Here is a 25,863-nt window from a genome sequence, read left to right as displayed (position 1 = left end):
TGCCAAACATATTTGATTTATATCTCCATTAGTTTGTTTTAAAACAAGACAATGTCCATGTATACATGTACAGTATACATAATGTATTGACGTCAAAATCCAACGTCAGCTTGACATCACAAACCTTCGTTGGCCTGACGTCAAGATGTAAAGTCCATTTGACGTCAAGAACCAATCCTTGGCTTTCCATTAAGCTGTAACATTGTGTTAACGGCATGACGTCCAGCTCTAACGTTGTGCTGACGTTGTGTTTTGGCTGGGAATTTTGTCTTCAAAACACAACTTTAGCCTATTGTAAAGCTCTAACGTCGAGCAGACAATCCAATTTGTTTAGAAATGAAAATCAAGTTGATGTCAAAATCCATGTCTGCCTAACGTCAAGCACTAATTTTGGGCAGATGTTCCATTTCGGTTGAAAATGAAAATAGTGTGTACATTTAGTTGTGTATGTGCCTATTATAATGTGTTTTCATGACTTTGTTAAACCATCTACTACTACTTTTTGTTTACCTTTGGTACTATAAATAGTATGTTATACTTACACTATACTTCCAAGTCATCTACATTGCTATGATGTGTTGGAGATGGCTGAGGTGCTGCTAAAAGTGGAGTCCAAATAGTTGCATAACACAATAGGACAACATTTCAACTCTGTGCAGAATTGTGACTTGTTTTTTTGTGTTTGAGCCTAGGATCAGATGGGAATAATAGGATTACAGACACTAAGCTCATGTCAGAATAGATTTAGGTCTTTGCCTACGGCCATGGGGATCGCTTAACAAATACTCTCCCCCATCCAGATGACTTAAGCTCTTTACCAAAGAAAAAGCACACATGCAAATCACAGAAATTTATAGAAGAGAGGAACGGATAACACAAAAGACAAAAGAATAGTGTGCGGTGTGATTTAGTTTCTCCACAGGATGTCTGTTTCTGTGGCTTTGTTTCCTGGAGTTAATTAGAGAGAACAGAATTAGCGTTTACTGCCTTTTTTCCCCTTTGTTCTGTTTTGTCATCAAAACATTTGCAAATTGGGAATGAAGTTGCAGAAACAAACGTGAGCTCAGGAGGAGGATTGAAGATCTATGTGCAAAGACACCATAGACATCTGCCATTCCTGCGAAGACTGAACCCTCTGCAAAGCTTTAAAACACATAAAAAAATAAAATGTCAACCATCAAAAGTATCATCAACAGATCAATGCGTCAGGTACATTTTTCATTTTAAGCAGAAACTTGGAAGCATCTTGTGCATAATAGAAATTTGTGCTTGCATTTGTGGATATGGATGCAATTTTTCTTTTTTATTACTACTTCAAAATACAACATAGATACATTGTAATATATAATACTTAAATGCTTGCTTAAAATGTAAAATCCTCTAACTGTGGGTTCACACCAGTGCATTTGAGGCGTCAAATTCGTGTCTAACGCTCTAGTCTGCTGCTTGAATATTTTGAGTTTACTCGCTTCATTCACGCGTGATAGCCGGGGGGGGCAAATTCTAGTCATCGAGATATTCACACGGAGGTTTACGTCATGGGAGGGGCTTCTGCGACTTCGCTCACTTCCTGTAATCATGTCACTACTAGAGCAAGCTCCTGAGTGGTTAATGCGGCGTGTTTTTCCGCCAAAGTTCACATTTTTCAACTTGTGCGTTTCCCGCAGCAACGCTCAATTCGCGGCATTCACGCAAACTAGATGCGCAAATGAGGTGCAATAGCGTCTACGGCGGAACGCTAAACGCCTCATTCACGCTGCGAGACCTCCATCACTCGCGTTTGATGCCTCTACCATGGTTGGTGTGAACACAGCATAATGGGGCATACACACCAAATGCGAGTTCAACGATTTGCACGAGTAGATTACATACAAAATCAATGCAATGACGCGACCAGACACGTCCTCGCTTGGGGCGATGTGAGTGACGCGTTATGGCCAGCGCATTTGCCACGAAAACACACACTATTCGAAAATATTCGCATGACACGAAGCTAAATCCCGCGAGTAATCTAGACCGAGTAACGCAATGCCTCGCATTTGGTGTAGCATAAGATATGAATATATTTTCTCCGCACAATGTAAAATGAATGCTTGCAGCCACATTTCTCTTCTCATTGGTAATTAAGGTCTGGATTTGGGAATGGAGACTGATCGTAGACCACCAGTTACGCGCAGCATTATCCCAGAAAAGCTATTAGTAATTTTATATCAATATTTATATACATGCATACACAGATGATGCCATCAATAAGGCTTATCTTTCCCCCAGCCTTACATATGACTTCTGCAAGAGATAATGGTATCATCTCTGACTACATGAGGCCAACTATTGGAGGTGAGCTCAATGGCCTTGATTACTTCTCTCACTGGAGCTGACAGATCTAACAGTATTGACCCAGGCTATTACCAACACCACTTAGACTAAGTCCTTTCTAAAGCATAGAAATAGTATAGCTTGTTCGTCCCTTTCTTTCTCTTTCTCTCTTTCTCTCTCACCCACCATCTCTGGCTTTGATAAAGGCTTTCATCCACACTGCGGCCGCTGCTCCATGCAATAACACCATCCAGTCCAATTTCTATCCAACGTTTCGCCCCACTGTCCTCACCTCCCTCATAAATTCATAAGCACGGTGTCAGAATGATCAATACGGTTCGCCACCAGTTAGTTCGTTGTTTCCACATTGCGGATTTGCTCTAAGTAACAATTTTAATATGTAAATGTCAGCTTGGATAGCGTTTTAATAAAGAATCATTGGAGCCGCAGCTCATCACCAGCGGCCTGGACATCAATCATGTCTGCATGTGGAGCGCAGGCATGACAAATAGCTTAAATCTACGCCTGCCGCAAACGCTCCCCATTAGCCAATCAAATGGCTGTGGGGAATGAAAGGATGGAACAGTAGATACTTCTGCAACAGAAAAGAAGATATTAGTGTTACTTGTTGGACTACACATTTTATTAGATGTTTTTATTAGCAAGCACTGTCTGTATAGACCTTACTGGTGTTAACAGAGTGCAAGAAATAGACAGAATTCAAAGTATGAATAGGGGTTCAATATAGGCTGATAGGGACTGCTGTGTACCTGTTTGTCAATCATTGAGCCAGCAAAACATTAAACATACCCTGCAAAGAAATTTTGCACTTAAAAGACATCTAATAGCTGTCCAAACACAGCTCAGACTGTAACAAGGCTAAATTTGGGCTGTCAGTGGAAATTTAACAAACCAACCATAGCCCAAAAAAGAAATTAAATTAAATAAATAAACAAAACCAAACACCTTGTAATTACTTTTGACTTTGATTACATTATGGAATAACATACATCCCACAAGTTATTTTGGTTAAAACAACATGCAACCAAAATCAAGTTTGTTTCAGGCGGACTAATGACTGCAAATGCTTTTCCATTGCATAGTACCCCACGGTTTGGTTTGGGTCGGGTCAGCTTACTTTTGGGGGCTTTTCCACTGGGTGCAGTACGTAGTACCCAATACTTTTTTTAGTACCACCTCAGTTGGTGTTCCAAGCAACCTGAGCTGGTACCAAAACGTGACGCGAAAACACTGTAGATCACTGATTGGTCTGAGAGAATCGTCACTACCAGCATCATCGCTATAATGTAAAAGAATAACTTTACCTTCATGCTAGCTTGCGCTGTCTCGGGTATACCTGTTGTCATCTGTGCTTTGCTATAAGTTCCCAAACTCCCTTTTAGCAATGAAAACATCCACTGGTTGAGAATCAGGAACACCAAACCATTTTTTTTCCAGACTTGCAGTTTGTGGCGGCACATTCGCAACACGCGCGTCCGCATATATGCTTAAATGCAACTTAAATGAGGCTCAGCGGAGCACGCGCGGACTGACGCCACCGGTGTTTGTACAAAAACTGTCATGTGAGACAGAGGTTGTGATAAACATGATGTGCAAACACCAGTGGTGGACTGAGGAATAACCAAGCCAAAGTGAGGTGAGCTGACCCAATCTGACCCAAACCACACTGTGGGGTACTTTGCAATGTAAAAGCGCCATTAAGTAGACAAAAAGTAAACACTTGCTAAAGCGGAGGGACATTCTCATTCTGAGAGCATCAGATTTACATTTACGCATTTGGCAGACGCTATTATCCAAAATGACTTAAAGTGCATTCAACCTAAACATGATTTATCTGTGTGATCCTTGGGTATCAAACCCATGCCTAAAAGACTGCAAAAGTTCAATTTAAAATTCAACTCTGTGTCAGTTATCTGAGTTACACTTCCATGCAGCTGGCCTCAAAGCTTAAAGACTTAAAGCAGGTAAAAACTATTTCCAACACACCCTTCTATGCTCACTTGAGTCCATCATATCTGTCATCAGATAGCTTTGATGGTTTCAATTGGAGAGGGACCTGACAAGCAACGCTTTGTTTCCGAAAGCGATCCGCACTTTGTGTAATAGCCCAAAAGAGCCACTGACAGATTTAGGCCTCTATAAAAAGTCGCAAAATGTACAATTTGCTGCATTGTGATCCCCGGGTCTCTCGCTGTCGCTCTTAAACCGTCTGGCAGTCGCCCCGCACGCTAGCCACTACAGAAACGCTTGCCATGCAAGAAAGTTGAAAAGCAAACAATTAACTCCCAGAGCGCTGTTAAATCTCTTCGCTAGAAGCGTATCAAAACATTGCAATGGAGAAACAGGATTTGTCAGACTTCAGAGGCAGCATCTCTACCCACATTCTCACCCCCCACATCCCGTGCCGGACTCGTTGAGGACATCCATCTCCCTGACAACAACTTATGCAGGAGCTGCGTATTTCTGCACAACACAGGGAAATTGAGTGCTGTGGGTTTAGACTGGGTCAGTGTATTGTCATTGTAAAGGGAAATTAATGCACAAACAACTCAGCAATTACCCACTTTTTTGCTTTCCCTTTCTGGACTCTTTTTTTATCAGACCATGATAAGAAGGCTGTCTCAGATATATGGGTCCTCGCTTTGAGAAAGAGACTGAGAGGCCGAGCTCTTACAGATCGTACACAAGTGCTCCCACACGACTTGCCCCGAGCTAACTGACACGCTTGAGGCTTTCACAATACAAAATATGACAGCAAGGAAGGTAAATCTGGCATATATTATGCCTTTATGGTTGTTTAAAAATCATTTTAACAATAAGGATGAAAGTATTCATTGTTTACTATCTCCATAAAGAAAAGGTAACAATAAAGTTGTTTTTTATTCTTTCTCTGACACACGACACAGCGCCATTGTGATGTACAAAAAAGGAGCCATGTTCTGTGAACCTTTGTTTAAAACAAAAGACAAACAGAGTCTGATTCTTGTCTTTTATCGTGCGCTATAGCTTTTCATTCATCTTTGAGTGAGAGAGAGAGAGAGTGGCAGTGCGTCAAAGCACCGGTGTGCTTTGAACTAATCAGGTAGCTGCAGTCTTTTGAATTTGACTTTATTATCTGCCAATGTCATTGTTCTTTAAAGGTAAGATCTGATAGATTAAGTCAGGTGCCCGCGCGGCTGCGATCATTAGAGTGAGATAAGAACATCGCTATCTGGGACTACATTACGTTTAGGATGTTAAAATAATTATCCACATTAAAAAGCCAATCTCCCAGGGTATTGTTAAGACCATCTGAGAAAATCTCAGGAGTCTAGAACAGCTGAACAATTGGCTCATCAACATCACAAACAAGCCTATTTGGTTACATATAAAACAGAAATGCTGCTATGTGCGTAGAAAGTGTATTTCTGGTTGAAGGAAATGCATTAAATTAAATGACGAGCTATTTGAACTGTGCGTTTTTAAAGAGGCATCTGCAACAGTGTCTGTGAATTGCCTAACCTGCATAGAACAAGAAATAGCTTTAGTTAAACTACAAATTGAATGCAGTGATAGAATGACTGTGCAATGCAACAATGTTTTTTCTAATGTTTGCTTTTTTCTAATCTCTGCTCATATACGCCTTATTCAGTCTACCGTTATGTTGATTTCAGGGATTAATTAATTTCTAATGTTGTAAGCATGCTTATTTTTTTCTTTAAAGCACCAATATGTAAGGAATAATTGAAGACAGGCCATTGAATTATTGGAAAATAATGCTCACCCAAGGTGGTAGCACATTGGGTGAGCATTATTTTTAAATAATAATAATAATAATAATAAGGACCGGAGTCAATTATTCCGCTTATTCCACGGTTACCACAAAAATAATCAACACCATGGAACATTTTTTCAACCAATCAGAATAAAGCATTTAACAGACCCGTGGACCTGTGCATATCTTTAATTTGTACAGATTACAATACTGTATTTTTCGGACTATAGAGGGCGTTGCACACCGGAAGCGCAGCCGCACGGTCTAAAAAAAAATGAATACATTGTTTTCAATGAGTGTACGCACACCGGCGCCGACAGGTGGCGCCTGTCCGCGCCGTCCAGCTACGACTGAGGAAGTTGCTTAAATCCCTGTTGCGCCACAGAGCACTCACATTGTTTAACATTAAATAACATCAAATTTGTCCCAAATCAATAACGATTAACATTGCCTGCTAACGTATATTTTGCATTTTGAAGTAGACACTATCTGACAAAGCTTGTGCTATTTAATGTGCACATCCGGTTTATGATACCTCGGAGTTGTCCTAGACGCGACTCGATGCGGCGCGGCGTACAGTGTGTGACCCCCGTAATTCACAGTTTTTTCATAGTTTGGTGGATCCTGGAACTTAACTCTTTCGCCGCCAGCGTTTTTTAAAAAGTTGCCAGCCAGCGCCAGCGTTTTTCATGATTTTAACAAAAGTTTAATGCCTTTCAGAAAATTTTCTTCTTCAAATATATAAACATACAATATACCAAATGAAAGAACAGATCCTCTGCTTTCAAAAAAAAAAAACTGTTTTATCCTACCTTCAGTAGTTCTTTTGTAATCAGCTTTTGAATATGGGTAGGTTTCTGCAAAAACACCACATTTTGAGCAAAAAGCAGAGATAATTCCATTTTTGTGACAGACTTTTCATAGAGATCCCATTCAAAGCGATCTTTAAAGCGTAACTAAACCCCTGGTCAGAACACCACCCACTGGCAATATTTGAAAAATGCAAGAAAAGTGGGCAGATCCCAACGGAGATAGAGGGGACAAACTAAGTGTGTGGTGAGATCGTAACAAGGGCGTGGTGAGCTTGTACCTGCTTACGTCACGAGTCATTTTTTGGACACACCATCCAATAGGAAAATTCAACTGCAGTAGGCACAGTTCAACCTGAAGAGGGCAGCACTCAGACGTTTTTACACCATATATTGTAGTATTGAAACACTTTATATCCAAATGTCAAAAAACTTGCTAAAATCAATGAACAGCACTAATAAAGCCCCATTCTTACAGATCATTAATTTAAAAAAGTTGGTTTAGGGTTTAGTTATGCTTTAACTTGATAACCTGCGCGAGGACGTGGATGTACTGAAGAGCTATTTATTTACATAATTTAAATTACTGTTAGTTTAAATGTACTTACATTAAACAACTATACATCATTAAAAAGTGTTTTGATTTAAGATTTAGTTTTTGACCTTTATTTTAATCTGAGAATCCTAGTAACAGTAATTTCTTCATTTTTGTCAGACGTTATGAAAATGAAAAACGGTACATACCTTTAATTTGAAATATAACCCATCAGCCGCACTCATTGATAAAAATACTCCTCCGTGATCGTCATGAAAGCACTCGATAAAACAACATCCATCGGGGCTTTTAATTCAAAGTATGCATATTTGGAGAAATATTACTTCAATTTTATATGTTTACTTCAAATTTCTGCAGGGGGGGTAATATTTCACCCATTTTTATTCCAAAAATGGCGATATGAGGAAGTTTGAGTCTGCAGTCGTTCAAACTCAGTTTGTTTCATTCATACGTGAAGCCGGAGGGCGCTAAAGTCTCAATATGAAACTTTCTGAGAAATAATCAGACGTCAGAGCTAAGCAGCAGCTGTCAGTCAGACGTGAACTTGAACAGTGACCTGCAACGAGCGATCGCTGTTTTTATAATAACATGCAAATAAAGATGTTTTGATGTTTTAAAACCATGGAGACAATAAACACGATTAAGATTATATATGGTTTGTCTGTATTTTTAACGCTATGTCTGGTATTTTCATAACAGTACTATATATTATAATGCTATGCTAAGCTAACAGCATAAATAACATAAAATTGTTTATTTTCGGTCTTATTTTATGATCCAAAGCCACATCAGATCACGCATGATTGTTTAAGCACTCGACTTTTGATGTTATAAAGTGAGTTTTATTATAAATGCTTTTATTTGTCGTGTTTTGATGGTATGCTAAGCTAACGTACTAGCTGTTCTGTAAACATCTGCTGTCTGGAGATATGAGATATATGTTTCTAGGAATAATTTCGACTGGTAAAGCTTCTTTAAGGTAAGTTTCTTTTTGTAAGAAAGGAATTTAATAAAAAGAAAGTGAATTGAGACAAAAGGAGGAAATAAAACACTAAATAGAATGTATGAGTAATTATTAATAATTATAATAAAATAAACATTTAGACAGCCATATCCAGGATTAAAAGTTGTTAATGACTCATTCGGATGCTTATTTAATGAGTCTGTTTAAAACCCGGAGCAATAGGACAATAAACTGAAAGGATGTTTTGAGATATAAATAAACAAACATTAGCTTAGCATTTTTGCTGTTTTCTCTAAATAAATTTACATGACATGGGTCTAAAAAACATTTAATAAAATACAGAGTTTTAGAGGTATCATCTTCAGATTTAAAACAGAACATGGTCAGACCTGTGGCTTTATCTGCAGAGCATTTCTAGATTGCTCCAAGGCCATTTTTATTTAGTTTTTCATAACAATATTTCATAAATGTTTGGTGGAGTTAATAAACAAGTATAATTTAAGCTCTCTATAACAACTTTTTTCATTATGACAGTAACTAATGTTCACCTCTTAATAAACTTCCAAGTGTCTGCTTTCAAATGAGACCAAACTTATGCTTTTAGTGCAAAGACTTCATAAACTGTATCTATTTTAGTTTAGCTATGACATTTTTTGTGGGGGGGTTCAGAAAACAAAAAAAGGTTAACAGGTTAAAACAGACACGGACATGCAGCCACTTGCCATAGGGCAATACTTCCGGGTTTAAAAAGTTGTGGAAGGGTGCCACCTAGTGGATAATAGCGGTATTGCGGAAAGCCGGAAATATTCGTCATTGGCAGGGAAGTGTTTTCTCTTGATTGACGAGATATCTCGTCAATGGCGGCGAAAGACTTAAGTTCAGGTGCAATTAATACGCAAAAATTATTTCATATGAACCAAGAGAAACCATTACCGTCTACAGCCACGAGAGTCTGCTCTATGCTGCTCCTGTATTTATGTAATTCCATGGATTCAGTGATGCCGAATGACTTTGGGACCTTTTCACCTTGATTTGGCTTGTCGTGTTAATTTAGCCTATTCAGCCTCCCATGTATGTTCTGTATGCTATTGTGTATCGTGTAAATAACTGTTTATGTTACTGTAACATGTATGGACACCTATTCAGCCTGCTGTTCTGTGCTATTGTTTAGTTGAATAACTTCCAGATTAAATGTCTATTCTTTGGCTTCTAAATAAATGTGACGTATAGTCCAGTGTGACTTATTATGTATGTTTCTTCTTCTTCAAAACGCATTTTTGACTGATGCGACTGATGCGACTTACTCCGGAGTGACTTATGGTCCAGAAAATACGGTAAACGCAAGGCATGAATACATTAAAAACCTTTCTCTGGTAAGTTTTTTAAGCACATGGAATCAACAGAAGCAGGATTAATTTCTAACTAAATAACATTTGTACACAACTTTGGGGGTTCATATGGAGTTTTATCTCTAACAATACATGCTCAACGAACTATCCTAACTAAATACATGGGACATACTCTTCTGTTCCATACTGGAGATGAATACTTGTTTTCATAAAATATTGTATTGTTGCACTATATCAGTGTTTTAAAGAAAAGTAAACATGCTTACAACATGAGAAATTAGCGATTAGCCAACAGGGAATATCCAAAACAGAAATTATGTGCACAATGCACTATTCTCTTCTCAGATTACGTTATATGTGCTTCTAATTGTAACAATCCACGTTTTCTGAACAATTCTTTGAGCTGTGGAAATTTGTAAAAAAAGTGTTTGTTTTTTGATGGCAGAATAACACATTCTGAACGTCTCTCCCTCACAGCCACGGTTTGGAATCAACATAGCAGACTGAATACGGTGTATTTAATTAAATGACTGCATGAGGTTAGCGAGTGAAGGCCACTGACCAAACATGACAGACAAAGCCATTTATAATTGAGGGTTGATTGACAGCTGACCCATTGACCCGTAATGTCCAATCTTGTGTATTCCTATAGCTCAACTGGTAAAGCATTGCATTGGAGGTGCAAAAGGTCATGGGTTTGATTTCTAGAGAACACACATACAGTACTGATAAAGCGTGTACCTTATAATGCACTGTAAGACGCTTTGGATAAAAGCATCTGCCAAGTGCATAAATGTAAAGCATGCAAAGCAGCATCAGTCAGCATTGCATCTGTGTTTGCATGTGTGCAGTCTGTCATGGTTTACTAGATTGTGTATCTGTGTGCTTTCAAAAGAGTTAAAGCCGATCAAAGCACATAGATGTTGTTTGTGATTAATTAATCCAGATTCCTAGAAAATTCCCCTTTCCACACATAGTAAGGATAAGACTAAACCCTAAGTATTCGGATTCAAAATAAACACACTTAGCAATCAAAACAGGCACATAGACTTATGGACAAACTTTCATTACCTTATATTAATTTTCATAAGGAGCTAATGATATATTTTATTGCCTCGTACCCCTAAACCCAACCCTCTTAAACCAGTTCTAGATTTTTATTAAGACATCAGTGAGTATGTTAATTAAACCATTTTCCATCGGCTGGTCCCCAAATTGTAGATTATTTCATAACTGTGCTTATATGAATACTAAGCCTCTATAATGTAAGCAAAACCTGACCTACGCACACGCTGCCTGTGTATATACATGTATGTACTCCATCACTATGAGCTTTAATTGTGATAAACCTGTCCATGCTTGACAAATAGACTGTGTCCTTTCAGTGACGTGATTGTTATTCTGTATCAGGTCCCTCTGATTCTCCGTGCAACTCTTTGGTGGCCCGTGTGTTTATAATGCTTCTCTCTAAACCAGCTTAAGCTGCACTTTAATACAGAGAGTGAGTTCACCTCTAACCTTTCATGTTTGGCTCAGAAACACTATTCTCTACCTCTCTTATTCTTTTTGTCCCGCCCTCCCTGAATTGTTCTCCTCTTGTGTGTGCGTGAGAGAGAGAAAATCATTATATCTAACCGTTTTCTGTTAGCTTGAGTGTTAGAGAGGAATATAAAGTCATCTGGTGAATGCCTGTAGGTGTTTGTGTGTGGGGAGGGGGATGCTGGGCTTCTATGCTGAAGTGGATCTGGGCCCAGATTAAGTCTTCCGGACAACAGATTAACGCATGCATTTGCACTTGCGCCCGCAGACCTCCACACCACACAATCCCTTGCCACATGCGATCCTTATCGCTACAGATCTTCTCACTTATCTTTCTCACTTTCTTTCCATCTGCTTTTCAAAGTGGGTTCTTAAAACCCCTGCCAAGAGCCCAGGGTCTTTATGAAGGACAGTAATGTATCCCTAAATCTGTGAAAGAATTTATCAGATAAAGCCTTAGAGCCTGTGTTTTAGCCTTTAAAATCCCAGTGAGGCGGTTGTGATATAGATTTCTTATAGGCAATTGAATCTCGTAATGTAAAGTCACTCTGAGCGACTTAATATTTATTCTAAAAAGCTCTCTACAAACAACGTTAAACTGTTTTAAAGCTTTACAAATAATCCCCTACAACCCCCCGGTGAGCAAGCTGAAGGCGACAAAATAAAGAAAGCTCATGTTTTTTATTTTTTAGCACAATAATGTCAGTAATATACAGCGTTTTATAGTGAAAAAAAATATTCTAAACATCTTAATATTGTTTAGATTTTAATACTTTGGTTGATTGTGGAAATCAAGTGGCTGTGAAACAGCTAGAATTTACAAAAGAAGTTATTGAAGTACAAGTTCCTCTTTACCTGCAGTGCTCTCGGGTACCTCAGCAAAATTACAGGTGCATGTCAGTTCAGATATCAGTCTATACGGCAAGCAATATAAGCTCAGATTAACCCATAAAGGCCCCTTTGCAGCAAGATTGCTTAAATGTAAACCAATCAGGTGTCTGTCATAGGCAATAACAACCATGTTGTTTAATGTGAAAAGGCAATGCATATAGCAATGTACCTAGCAGTAAACATTCACCCAGGTCCTTCTATACAGATTTTATTTAGTGGATCTCAGCTGGCATTTTTTGACCCTTAATATTAAAAATTATTCACCTCATCCACAGGCTTAAGGGTGATTTATAGTCGTGCGTAGGTTGGCGTAGGCTAACCGTAGCCTGTGCATAGCTCTGCGTAGCCTGACGTGCACCTCGCAAAATTTTTAACAGCGCGTCAGTTCTACGCGGACCGAAAGCGCTGTGATTAGTCCACCTGAACCCCTCCCGTCAGGTAAAAAAACTGCGTCATAGGTGTTTCTGTTTGCGACAGTGAAAACAAAGAATGGCCAAGTTGAGGAGTGATTTAACTCAAACTGCAACAAAAGTCGCTGTTTATTTACATCCATCATTGCTGGTCTTCTCAAATTATACACCAGTTGCTGTTTCTTCTTCGTTTGTGGCTTAACTTGCAAAGCTTCTTCTTCTTTGGCGTTCGCGCTGCTACTGTGGTTACCCGCGTGGTTACTGCCTACCAGCGGCCTGCGCTCGTGTTTGCACGTCGACGCGGACGCTACGCAAAAGTATAAATGAAAACCGACGCGGAACCTACGCCGTCGCTGGCTACACCGTAGGACCTACGCGCGACTATAACGAGCCCTTTACTGCTCTTTAATGTTAACCATGTTTCAGTTTTATGACTATATAATTAATGTGGAGTACGGTATGCTAATTTTTTCATAATGTTTTATATCCACAAGAATATTGGATATATAATGTCATATTCCTCAAGTTATTTCTTTTTCTCTCAAGTTTTCTTTTTTTTACCATTGGTATCTGGCTAATTTTAAAGTCAAATTTTATATACAGTGTCTTTCAGTGTCATATAGGCATGGCAGTTCTGAGGAGTATTTAGAGAAACAAATATTTCCCCGCCTCCGTTTTCAATAATAACATTGAAATAATAACAGTGCACACAACATCGTTTTCAAAAAACTTGTCATTTACATCAACCCACATAAATATGCCATCGAGCGCCATAATAACTATGCCAAACCTATGGGCGGCAGTGTAGGGAAAGAAATAAAGCCATGCACGGCAATCAAAATCCTCAAAATCGACACCAACGAATAACACGAGCGACTTCCTGTTCCTTTCAAAACGGCAAACATAGGGCGCTCACGTGACATTAAGCATTTTCTGGCGCATAATGTGAACAAAAGTTTAGAACCAAAAACCCTGTTTCTCCCAGTTGACACGGCAACACATAACCGGGGTTATCAGAAATCTCCACTTTGGCCGGAGATTTTAGAAATAATCGTTTTTGTGTAAATCAGAGGCCAAACCGCAGGGAAAAATCTGCATCTTTCATTCGTGTAAATGGGGCAAAAATATTGTATTTTAATAGTATGACATTTTTTTATTTAGCACGGTCTGCAAAGGGTATACCTTTTATGAGTATAGCCCTTTTCACACAGAGATTACGGATGATACACGGAAAATGCGTCCAGGATTTGTCCGGGATCATTTGATATTTGGTTCATTCACACTGGCAATGATTTTCTGGAATATGTGCATGCATTCCCATAAATAGACCTCCATGTTAAAATGGGCAACTTTACAGCAGAAAAAAAATATTTACAGCCTGGTACAAAAATAGTTTTTGCTCTGTATAGATAATTTTGCCCTTCATGACAACTGTGAGGGGGGTGAATTTTTTTGTTACTCATCCGTTTAAATTATATTAAACCTTAAAGTTCTGCATAATTAAGGGGGGGGCACTTGAGTGACGGTTGAACAGCCACTGCTGTCCTTAGAGTCGTTCAGCAACCAGCCATCTCAGCTTCACCCACGTCCTGCCTTTTTACCCATTTTCGGAAATTTGTGAGTGATGCGCGATGACGCGTGGCTAAGATGCCGATTGGCAGGCACCGCCTACTTTATGCTTCCTTAAAAAACGATTTTCAGAAACCTTTGGGTGAATTCACAGACACTACGTCCATCTTTTTTTTCAGTCTATGGTAAAGACACGTGACGAGAAACCACGCACATGATTTTTAGTTTATGATAAGATCATAAGTCTGTTCTGTCATGCTGGTGAATGATCTCAGCTTCAGCGCGGATAGTGACGAGCTCCCTAATCTCTGCTTCAGTACAGTTGGCTGACATTTCTCAACGTGAATGTTGATCTGCGTTTAAATGCATTTATTACTGTAAAGAGCTGAACCATAACTTCTGGTTGCGATGACACGTACGTGTGTCCTTACTACGGCATGCCCTTTACGGTATTGTTTCTGCATCTTGTCCAGTCAGAATGCTTTCCGTGCATGTTAAGGCAATGTTCTTTTTTACGTGACCAATCCCAGAACCTTTACAGAAGCCTCTCTGACAATTTTATGGAAATTTTCTGATAGGTAGGTATGTAGGTGGGTGTGTGGGTGGGTTGCTAGATAGATAGATAGATAGATAGATAGATAGATAGATAGATAGATAGATAGATAGATAGATAGATAGATAGATAGATAGATAGATAGATAGATAGATAGATAGATAGAATGTTAGGGCTTTGGCAGGCAGGGAGAAAGACATCACAGACAATTAGTGGTAATGTGAGGAGGTGGAGCAGGGTGGATCTCAGTGGGGTTCGCAGAGTGTGACGACCCACATCAATTAAACCTGCCCAGGCTGGACTGCCACTGAGACACAGTCTCTCACACACAGACAGGTAACTATTACCCAGTATTGAGCATTTTGTTAATTAGTGAGTGCTCTTGGGTGGAATGGATATGGAGGGTAAACACAAATATAACATTTTTACAAAACTTATATCAAAGAGAGTTTTTAACCTAGATCCACGGAGAGACCATGTGGACAGCCGCTCGCTATTACATTACCACAGAGAGATGTAAGTGGAGGTGTATCTGTTTACAAGTATGTGCATAAATGCATTGTTACATTGTTTCATGCATTTTAACTAATCAGACTGATGAAAAGACAACGTGTAAAAACAAACATCCAGGGATGCCTTTACAAGATGCTTCTTGTCCAGGCTACATACATAAACTTTATTTATCTCAAATGAAACTACATCACCGTACAGACATTTAGGATCCCCGCAAGCATTCTCTGAGCGCAGGAGGACATAAGGACGCTCACGGACGATGTGTCCTCATGCCACGACTAGCATAAAATTTCAGATAAGCGAGGAGAGCTGTTCTAAGCCTCCCTTGCGGCCCATCGGGGACTTTTTAAACGGTTTTATTTGTCACCCATATGTTTATTCTACCAATATGGCCTGAAGGGCTTCACTCTTTAATCGGCCCTCTGAAAGCGAGTGAATCAGAAGACTGAAAGCCTGTGATGCTAATGAGGGCCTACTCCAGAAAATGGCCACCCCATGCGCAGCAAAGCCATCTGTTTACAAGATCACCATCACTCCTGCTTAAGGAGAGATATTCATTCTCACTAAATACGGCTCCTCTGTGTCATTTACAAACTCAAATTATCTCTCGTCACTCGTGTGTCTTAAAGAATTAACCACTCGTTGGTGTGAGCCAACAGGACTATTACTATTGCAGACACAACCAACAGAACATCTGCAGATTTGTGTAGCTTTGCTTTTATACAAATGCTATTACAAAGACTATCATTGCGTCCCAATTCGCATATGCTCAGTCCTTAACAGTATATGAAATTAGAATTATTATTGTCTCAAATAATAGTATTTTGAAATTGGGATCCCAGATGGTCTACTGTTTATTGTGAAAATTATACAGTGAAAATATTAAAAGAGGTGATCTAAACACTTTTGGCTAGCATACCCACAATTTATTGTGAGAGGGTGTTTAGTGATGTAACACTGAATTAATACATTGTGACCCAGTCTGTAAAAACCCAGCTTATTTTATTACATAAAATCATGCTACATACCTATAATGTGAAGAACATTTATATAAAATTATACCACGGGCCTAGTATTTTTCTGTAAACCGCACCCCTTCCCTGTCACATGTCTTAAAATTAGGCATCAGAGCAATGTTTGTGGTAACCGTGGTAAGCAAAATTAACTCCTTTGAATTTTTTGAAAATAATGCACACCACCGGCATCGTGCCACATTACCACCGTGGGTGTACATTACTTTCAAATAATTCAATGGCCCGTCGTCAATTATTCCTCACATATAACCTTGATATATTTAATATTGACTGAGTAAGACCCTATCAAAGATTAAAATCCATGTTACATTAATGCCTAAATTCAAAATTTGAATGCTCCAATCTTATATTAGATTAAGAGACTTAAGACTTGAAGAACCTGGATTTCAAGGAGTCAAGGTCACAAGCTATAAAAATTACATAAAATGTCCATAATTACAATTTGAGAAAAGATGAAATGCAACGAGTGTGTGATTTTTAATGATCAAGGCCGAAGTATAATCCATTTTTTACACATACGCGAGGGTCCACGTTAGTGTTGGGCAATATGACCCATTTTGAGATCATCCTATTGTCAGCCTGTGAGATCGGCAATACACTATAGTATCGGAGGGGGGGGGGGGGGCAGTAGTTTACTCATTTATTTATTTGTTAATTTTTTTACTCATTTATGACAAGTCACTTGATTGGTGGACAATAAAAAGAATCAAGGGCAACACTGTCATGACCGCAACCTTTTTAAAACTGATGCCTTTAATCCGAGCACGTCATTACCCTCTAAAATATAAAAACCCCTCCTACCTCTCTAGTGCAAAGACATGTCAGAGTATGTACATACTGTAAGCACACTGTAAGAATTTTTTAAACCCTGCATACATTGTACCCATAGGTCCCGTATGCGCCTACATGAGAATGTAGTATGTAGCCCAGGATATGCATTGCAATGTGTTCGTCAAACGTCTGAATACTGAACTAGGGCTGGGCAATATATCAGATGGGATTGTCATAAACATCACATCTGTAAAGCTGGTTCCATGATTAGTAGTAAATCGTCATCACCTGCTTTCAAATGGAGCGGGATTTACTACACAAAGTTTTAATTCACTGACAATCAAGGTAATTTTGCATTTATTATCGCGGAAGAATCACGGAACAGGCTTAACTGATGAGATGCGCATAACAACTCCCCCCCAATTGTTGGCCAGCCCTACTGTATACATGTATGAGTCAAATAAACTATACTTTGCAAGGTTGTGTGTTCGACTGTGTGCATATGTTGGCGTACACGTAAAAAAACTATACTCTATACCTAAGGCTTCACAATGCACATTTAGGCAACACTGGACACATGTCATATTCCTTGCATACTAAATAAATACACTATCCCATGACAGAAAACGTACCAAATTTCTGTGCAATTCTGAAAACAGAATATATGCAATAGCCTACCGTATGTGAAATCAATATTGAAAACCTGTTCAAGCATCTGCCAATTCAAGCTCTATAAGTCACAGAGAGAAGAGTTGATTTCATTCACATCAATGTTTAAATATCCTCTGGGCTTTACAGGGTTAATCCTGGATGTGAACATTCATTTTCTACGGTATTGAAATTCTATTATTAATGTGTAGACAGGCTGTGTAGTGGCAGTTTTCTTGATTTTCTGTGTGTCTGTGTTTGTGTGTGGATGGCTTGTTTTGACCTCCCACAGCTTGTCTGGTCATCAGGTTGCCCTGCCATAGGTTTGGCTTGGTCCATTAATCATTGATAGCTTGGGTCAGACAAGCTTCAGGCCCCTTTCATTGTGTATGAGCGTGTTTGTCGGCGAGAGGGAGAGAGAATAGGAAGGTGCGAGACTGAGTGACAAACAATGGTGTGTATGTGTGTGAGACGGAGCGAGTGTGTTTGTGTGTATATGTGTGTGTGTGTGTGTATGTGGCAATCAGTGTCATGCGGAGCAAAGGCCTCTGGGGGCTTCAGACCACAGGGCCTCTCAAGGGAAATTTTACTCCACTTTCAGACCCTGCCGTGTTTATTACAGAGTGACAGAGAAGCGCATTCGGTGGTATGTCGGTAAGCCCTGGCTGTGCGTAAACAGTTATTGCCGGTCAATAGTATCGCTGATGTCGGCCCAGGGGAAATTTGGGTAAATAAATGAAGGATTAAACATTTAGGTAAGTTTAATTTTAGCGCTATAAATGGCTCTCTCATATACACACATACATATCATATTTATGATTTGAGAGGGGAAAGGATTAGGTTTTAAAATGCACTAAATTACGTGCCATTATTTAAAGGTTAGTACTGGTTATGGATGCTGACCGTTCAACACACCTGTGATGTAAAAGAAATCTGTTAGACTACACTGTGTATTGATCTATGCCACCTATTTACATGATATGTGTCAGGGATATTTCTTTAAATGCATGGGTCAGCAATCTTTTCAAAGCAACGTATGGCTGTTTTGTTAATCATTTACTATGAGTGGGTCATGCATGTCAAAGGATTCAGTCGATCAGGTTGAGTTGTGTGCACTTTTAAAGTGTGCATCATACTAAATATATAAAACAGGGTATACCAAGAAGGATCACTTGATTTTACATGTACAAGAGACTTCCTGAGTGTCAATAATTACCCAACCTTGCCAGAAAAAACTACAAAAGCCGTAACTGGGGAAGTACCATAAATAGTGCATATTACAGTCCTTCCAGAAAATTTTTTTTTTTGTGATTGTTCCGGGCAAAAATCCTTGAACTTGTGGCACGTTTTCAAAAAAAAATGCGATGGAATATGGGGGATATTTATGCAATTTATGCGATGAAATTCTGAGAACTTGCAAAAATTGCAGGAACTTGCAAAAACTGTTAACAGCTTTTGCACCTTTGAATGTTGTTTACGTCACATAATGATGTCACTTCATAACGTTCCCATTGCAACAAGGGACACTGCTGCACTTGTGTGAAGTAAATGCAACATTTTTCAACTTTCTGCTAAGATATATGTGATTTTACAACTGAGGTATGCAGCAAAGCATTTGTGAAGCCACAACGCGCAACCTTGAGGCGGATGGGCTACAACAGAAGACGACCCCACCGGGTACCACTCATCTCCACTACAAATAAGAAAAAGAGGCTACAATTTGCACAAGCTCACCATAATTGGACAGTTAAAGACTGGAAAAATGTTGCCTGGCCTAATGAGTCTCGACTTCTGTTGAGACATTCAGATGGTAGAGTCAGAATCTGGCGTAAACAGAATGAGAACATGGATCCATCATGCCTTGTTACCACTGTGCAGGCTGGTGGTGGTGTAATGGTGTGGGGGGATGTTTTCTTGGCACATTTTAGGCCCCTTAGTGCCAATTGGGCATCGTTTAAATGCCACGGCCTACCTGAGCATTGTTTCTGACCATGTCCATCCCTTTATGACCACCATGTACCCATCCTCTGATGGTTACTTCCAGCAGGATAGTGCACCATGTCACAAAGATCGAATTATTTCAAATTGGTTTCTTGAACATGACACTGAGTTCACTGTACTAAAATGGCCCCCCAAAGTCGCCAGATCTCAACCCAATAGAGCATCTTTGGGATGTGGTGGAACGGGAGCTTCGTGCCCTGGATGTGCATCCCACAAATCTCCATTAACTGCAAGATGCTATCCTATCAATATGGGCCAACATTTCCAAAGAATGCTTTTAGCACCTTGTTGAATTAAGGAAGCCATGTAGAATTAAGGCAGTTCTGAAGGCGAAAGGGGGTCAAACACAGTATTAGTATGGTGTTCCTAACAATCCTTTAGATGAGTGTATATGCAGCTACATATGTATACAAGTATTTGCCTTGTACGAATTATTTTAACTTCTAGGTCCTGCCATAGTGTTATTTTTGACTACTTAAATGTAATGTTTAAATAGTAGTGACATCCACTAGATTATACACAATGGACAAACACATCAGTAAACACATGATCTGATTTTAAATAAGCCAATCTAGTGTGAATGTTGGTGCGTGTGCGAGCGCGCGTGTATGTGTGTGTTTACCAAAGCTACAAGACAGATTAAAAGACACACTATTTCAGTGGCAAAACTAAAGATGGCTGTCTGATAAACTCTACGGGCCATTATCGTAGACAAACAAACACAAGCCCCTCAATGTGACTTTACTATGTGTGTGTGTGCATTGCTCCTGACTGTTTGTGTACAACTCATATTAGGGTTGCCAACTTTCTGAAATGGAAATAAGGAACGCCGGGGGGGGGGGGGGGGGGTTTGAAAAAATTAACGCCTTAAATGAAGACTTCTGGTGAAAATAGTGGAAACTAATTAATAAATTTAGATACATATTTCATACAACTTCTTAGGCCTAAATATTTAATGAATAGCAAAGTATGCCTAATAAGTATACAAGACTGAACCACATAGATGTGAAATATAAAGGCTATCATGATAATTTTGCCAACAATGAACCATGGTTTTGTTAAGTTTATAATACGCCCTCTTCAAAGACCCCACCCCTTTTTAAACCTTGAGCTATCTAAATCCATAATTATTTAATAAGAAACCCATCAGAAATTATTGACACATTATGAGACGAGGGGGAGCGGGACACAGGAAAGAGGGAGAGCACTGAGAGATAGTACAGGTTTAGCCTATCACTTTCTTATCAACTATATTTGAGTTTTAAAAATCCACATAATTACATACCATATGACCCTTTGGAGACGACTGACGGACAATGAACCTTGACATTGCTCCATCCTGTGCCCGCAGCCTCTCGCTCCTCTTGTGATTATCTCCTCATGCGTGCTGCTTAATATCACACACTCCGCCGTGACAAACAGAAAAAAACGCGACGGCATATGGTACAATTGGCCTTGTATTCATTGCCCCTCACGCATTCCAGCCCCGGGTAATCATTTTCCCATTGAATACTATATTTTTGTGCTCGTTTCCTTTTCGCCGGCTGCTCCGATGCAGTCATTTTTACATTTCCCGCTGTTGTCACTTGTCGTCATCGTTGCTATGATACGTGACATCACAATGACTGAAACGACCAATTAAAAGGGCATTCCTTGATGGGGCTGCAAGATGTTAAAAACGCTACGCTGATCATAGACAAACAGAGGGAGAAATGACCGCACCGTCAGGGTTTTCTTATACAAATGACGCGGTCTTCGTTCATGGCTGACATATTATAGGCTATGTGTCTGTCATGTATTTGCACTGAATTAATTTTCATAAAATACGGAACAAACTGCGTTCCGTATCAGTTCAATACGGAACAAGAATTTTATGTGTCAAATACGGGACGATTCCGTATTATACGGAACGGTTGGCAACCCTAACTCATATCAGTAAGGCCATCATACTGAAGCTCTGTCAATAAAGCCAGAGAAAAGTCCTTCTACCCTTTGCCACAAGCACAATCGCCACTTGACCTGACGCAGAAAAACTGTCCACAACAAAAGCAAAGCAAAGCACACACACACACACACACACACACACACACACACACACACACACACACACACACACACACACACACACACACACACACTTACAGTTTCTGTTCAGGCACTCAAGAAAGCACATATGGTTCCCTTAGGCCTGGCAATATTCCCTCAGACACACATACAGTACAAGCACATGTCAGATGAATACTGACTTACAAACCATGTAGAACAGCAAACAAAGATCTGAAACAGACATCAGGAGCTCTCGGGAAGGTCCATAGCTCCAGAGCTCAACAAGTCAGACACCAGCTAAAGGTTGCATCCTACTAGCCATTTAAAACCGCTCGATTTTGTTAGGCGATGTGACACCCACTGTCTGTTCTTGCTGACCTCTGACCCTTTCCTCTCTGAGGTCTGTCACTGTCACACATATTAAATGACATTTCTTAATGATTTGCTGTCACACGTATCTGCTTGCAAATCAGTGCTTGCAGAAATTTACATTTTAGCTTTTGGCAGATTACAGTGCAGTTAAGATATACATTAAGTATAGGGATAATGTATAGCCGGTTGTTATCGCAGAAATTAGCTCTGACAGTCTGATCTTGTATCTAACCGCAGGGGCTTTTTTCGGGATAACAGCCGGCTGCCTATACATTATCTTGCCTACTACATGGCTATTATTTACTCCATAAGTAAGGTAGGGAATATTAAATATTGATTTGAAATATTTTATTTGCTCATTTTTAGCAGACCTTCCGTGGGGAAAACCCATTTATTTTTGTTTTAAAAGAGCACCTATTTCATTGCTAAAAACAACGTTATTTTGTGTATTTGGTATAATGTAATGTGTCCATGTGGTTTATAGAAAAAAACACACTTTTTTTCCACATACCGTACATTTTCGTAGCTCCAGATTTCAATCTCTTCCTGAAAGCACAAATTTGAAAAGCTCTGTGTCCTTGATTGGCCAGATAATTTGTACGTTGTGATTGGCCCCTCTGACGTCAGCCGGAAATGTGACGGTCCTTACCATGTTTGAAAGATTCGGTTGATAACAGGAGTTAATTTACAGGCTGTGAGTCCGAAGCAGGAGGAATTATGATAATGTCGGTCAACAATCCCAGGAAGTATACTTTTCTCTACATCACCAATCCCAGGAAGAAAAGAGATTTATGTTGGAGACGATAACTCACATCATCGTTTACTTTGGGGTTTATACCTGTTGCATATTGTTAACATGTACTAATACACACTTACCCACCGAAGGGAATTTAAAAAGGTGAATCGGACAATAGGTGCTCTTTAAAGATAAGATGCTCAAATGTCACAAACACGCTGTTTGGTTCAATCATTTGTAAATATAATGTCATATGTCAAAGTTATAAAAATACATATTTATATAAAATTTTTGTGTAAAATTAAACTGTGCCTGTTACCTAGGAATAATAAAAATGCAAATGTCACTACTGGCCAATCAGCGTTCCAATGAGCCAAATAATAATTAGTAGGGGAGAGCAGGGGCGAAAGTACCATTTTTCAGAAAAACTTAATTTTAAAAGATAATATTATAGATAGAGATATATTTTGCTGTGGTCAGTAACTCACAAGTGTGGTCTATCAATACCAGTTGGAATTTTAAAAAAATGTAAAACAACTTTATAATGTATAATTTAACTTTGAACATGAGTAGTGAATTGTTACTTTTGCAGGGACGAAAGTAACACACAGGTGGATCAAAAGTAACACAACAAAACAAGATAAATCTTTGTGTTACACTTGTTTGTTTTTTATATACATGACTATGACCTTTTTAATATGTATCTGCAAACATATTTTGTAATATATCTTTGTAAAAAATAATGAAATTACATTTTCATTTTAAAGATGCAGTGTGTAATTTTTAGAAGGATCTCTTGACAGAAATGCAAAATAATATACAAAACTATGTAATCAGGGGTGTATAAATGCCTTTCATAATGAACCGTTATGTGTTTATTACCTTAGAACGAGACCTTTTTATCTACATAGACCGGGGGTCCCCTTACATGAAAGTCACCATTTTGTGCCGCCATTTTTCTACAGAAGCCCTTAACCTATTTTTTTTACTAAGTTGTCTCCGACGATGACATATTTGTCTGGTGGCAGCTACAGCAGCTTCTCTATGTGTTTCAAAAGCGAGGGGTGAGCATTGGACTAAGCCGTTGGTTGCAATTTGCAACCTCACCACTAGATGCCGCTAAAATTTACACACTGGACCTTTAAATTTCAGTTTTGTCATGTTTCAAAAGCAACCAAAAGTACAAACTTTAATTGTTGAGAATAAAACATGTTTTCAACAGTTTGAACACTATGAAAACAAGAGGTCCCAACAGGATCTCTTCACATTTAAACACAATTTACTTTTATTTTGAAAAACTCAGAGAAGTCAAACTTCAGGATGTGTTAGGTCACTAAATAACCTTTGATCAGTACTTTAACACATGAAATGAAAAACACAACACGTTATAAGAAAAAAACTATTTTTTAGAATTTACTTATCACGGTTGAAAACACCTTTCTGGATCCACACGCGGAAAACGGTGAGTAAATAACGCAATATTTTTCAGGTCTGTCAAGGGTTGTGTGCCTAAGATGCTGTCATAGTTTGGGATGCAAATGCTATCAGGGCTCGGAGAAAGTCACTTTGTTACTTTTGTCCCGTATTACTTTTGCCTCGGTTCTCCCCTTTGTGTTAACTGGGATTCGAACCCAAGATCTTTGCACTTTTAATACAACGCTCTACCAGTTGAGCTAAAAAAAAACTTTACAAGCACTTTCAACAGTCTTAATTTTATTAATAAACACAGAATTGGCTTTTTCACTTGATTTTAGTGCTTTTAGTTTTTTTTGTGCATTTGCTAAGAAAAAGTTTAAATCAGATCTAAACAGGACAATGGCTTATTTGTTCGGTGGTATGAGATAAAGCTTATTGGCCGCTGACCCACTGACTGCCAGTGATAACATCAAACAAGCTGGATGTTGTCGGAGAGTCGACAGGGCAAATAACTCTCTTGCTGAGAGACACGGCCACACACACAGTTCCCATTCCTATTATTGACTACATCAGTGAAGCTTATGACTGAAAAATATGCTAGAAAATCAGCTAGTGGACAGACAACATGAATAGAGAGAGAGAGGTTTGGGTCACTAAAGAGGGCTAAAATCACACTAGCAGCCAGCATGAACAAGCTGTCACCAAATACAGGACACTGCGTATGCACCTGTCTCACCATCTTTGACCATATGTTATATATTACCACATACACACAGCACTCCACTATACACACCCACAGCGTAGTATCACATCGCATCAAGACGGTTCACTAAACTATTAAATCATCTCATCCTCACATACATAAAAGTTATAATATGCATATTACGCACAGTAGTGTAATCCTTCCTGAAATTAAACCCACACACAACACAAGCACACTTACAAGCGCACATAATAATTCACGTCAGCACCGATGTGTGTTGAAAGCATAAGTACAGGTTTTGAAACCAAACGCTCTTAGCCGAGAAATAAATCTTTAACATGGTATCCGCACTCTACGCTGTGGCCAATTCGTACTCGGCCCGCAGCAGTGCAGAACAAAGGCAGAGTCACATTAATGCATTTTTTATGAGTCGATCTTCACCTCTATCTACAGTCTGTCTGCGTGAATGTTAGACAGGGTGTTTAGAGATGGGCTGTCCCACAGCTGCACATATATCAGTGGAGTACGACAAACTATTGGATTACTTTTGCCGTGTAATTCCATATGGGCAGGGGGAAAGCTGGGACAGGGACGCGTAATCTGGGCCACAATCTTAATCCCACATCTTACAACATGAACCAGCCTGTTATCCAAGTAAAAAAACAAGAGTTGTTTTTTATCAATTTGCAAAAGGATAATGTTTTATCTTATAAATAAGTAGGGGGAAACAGATTCAAAACAGTAACATGTGATTTAAACTCAAGTGCAAGGTCAATAAACAAACATGTTATATTTAGATACACCTTCAGGGTTAAGAAAAGAAAAGTTAATAATAAAGGAGAAACTTTAATACAATGACAAGCTTTATTAATTTTAATCAAACTACATTTTG

Source organism: Misgurnus anguillicaudatus, chromosome 16, assembly GCF_027580225.2.
Source record: "Misgurnus anguillicaudatus chromosome 16, ASM2758022v2, whole genome shotgun sequence".
Lineage (NCBI taxonomy): Eukaryota > Metazoa > Chordata > Actinopteri > Cypriniformes > Cobitidae > Misgurnus > Misgurnus anguillicaudatus.
Note: the sequence above shows the minus strand (reverse complement) of the source record.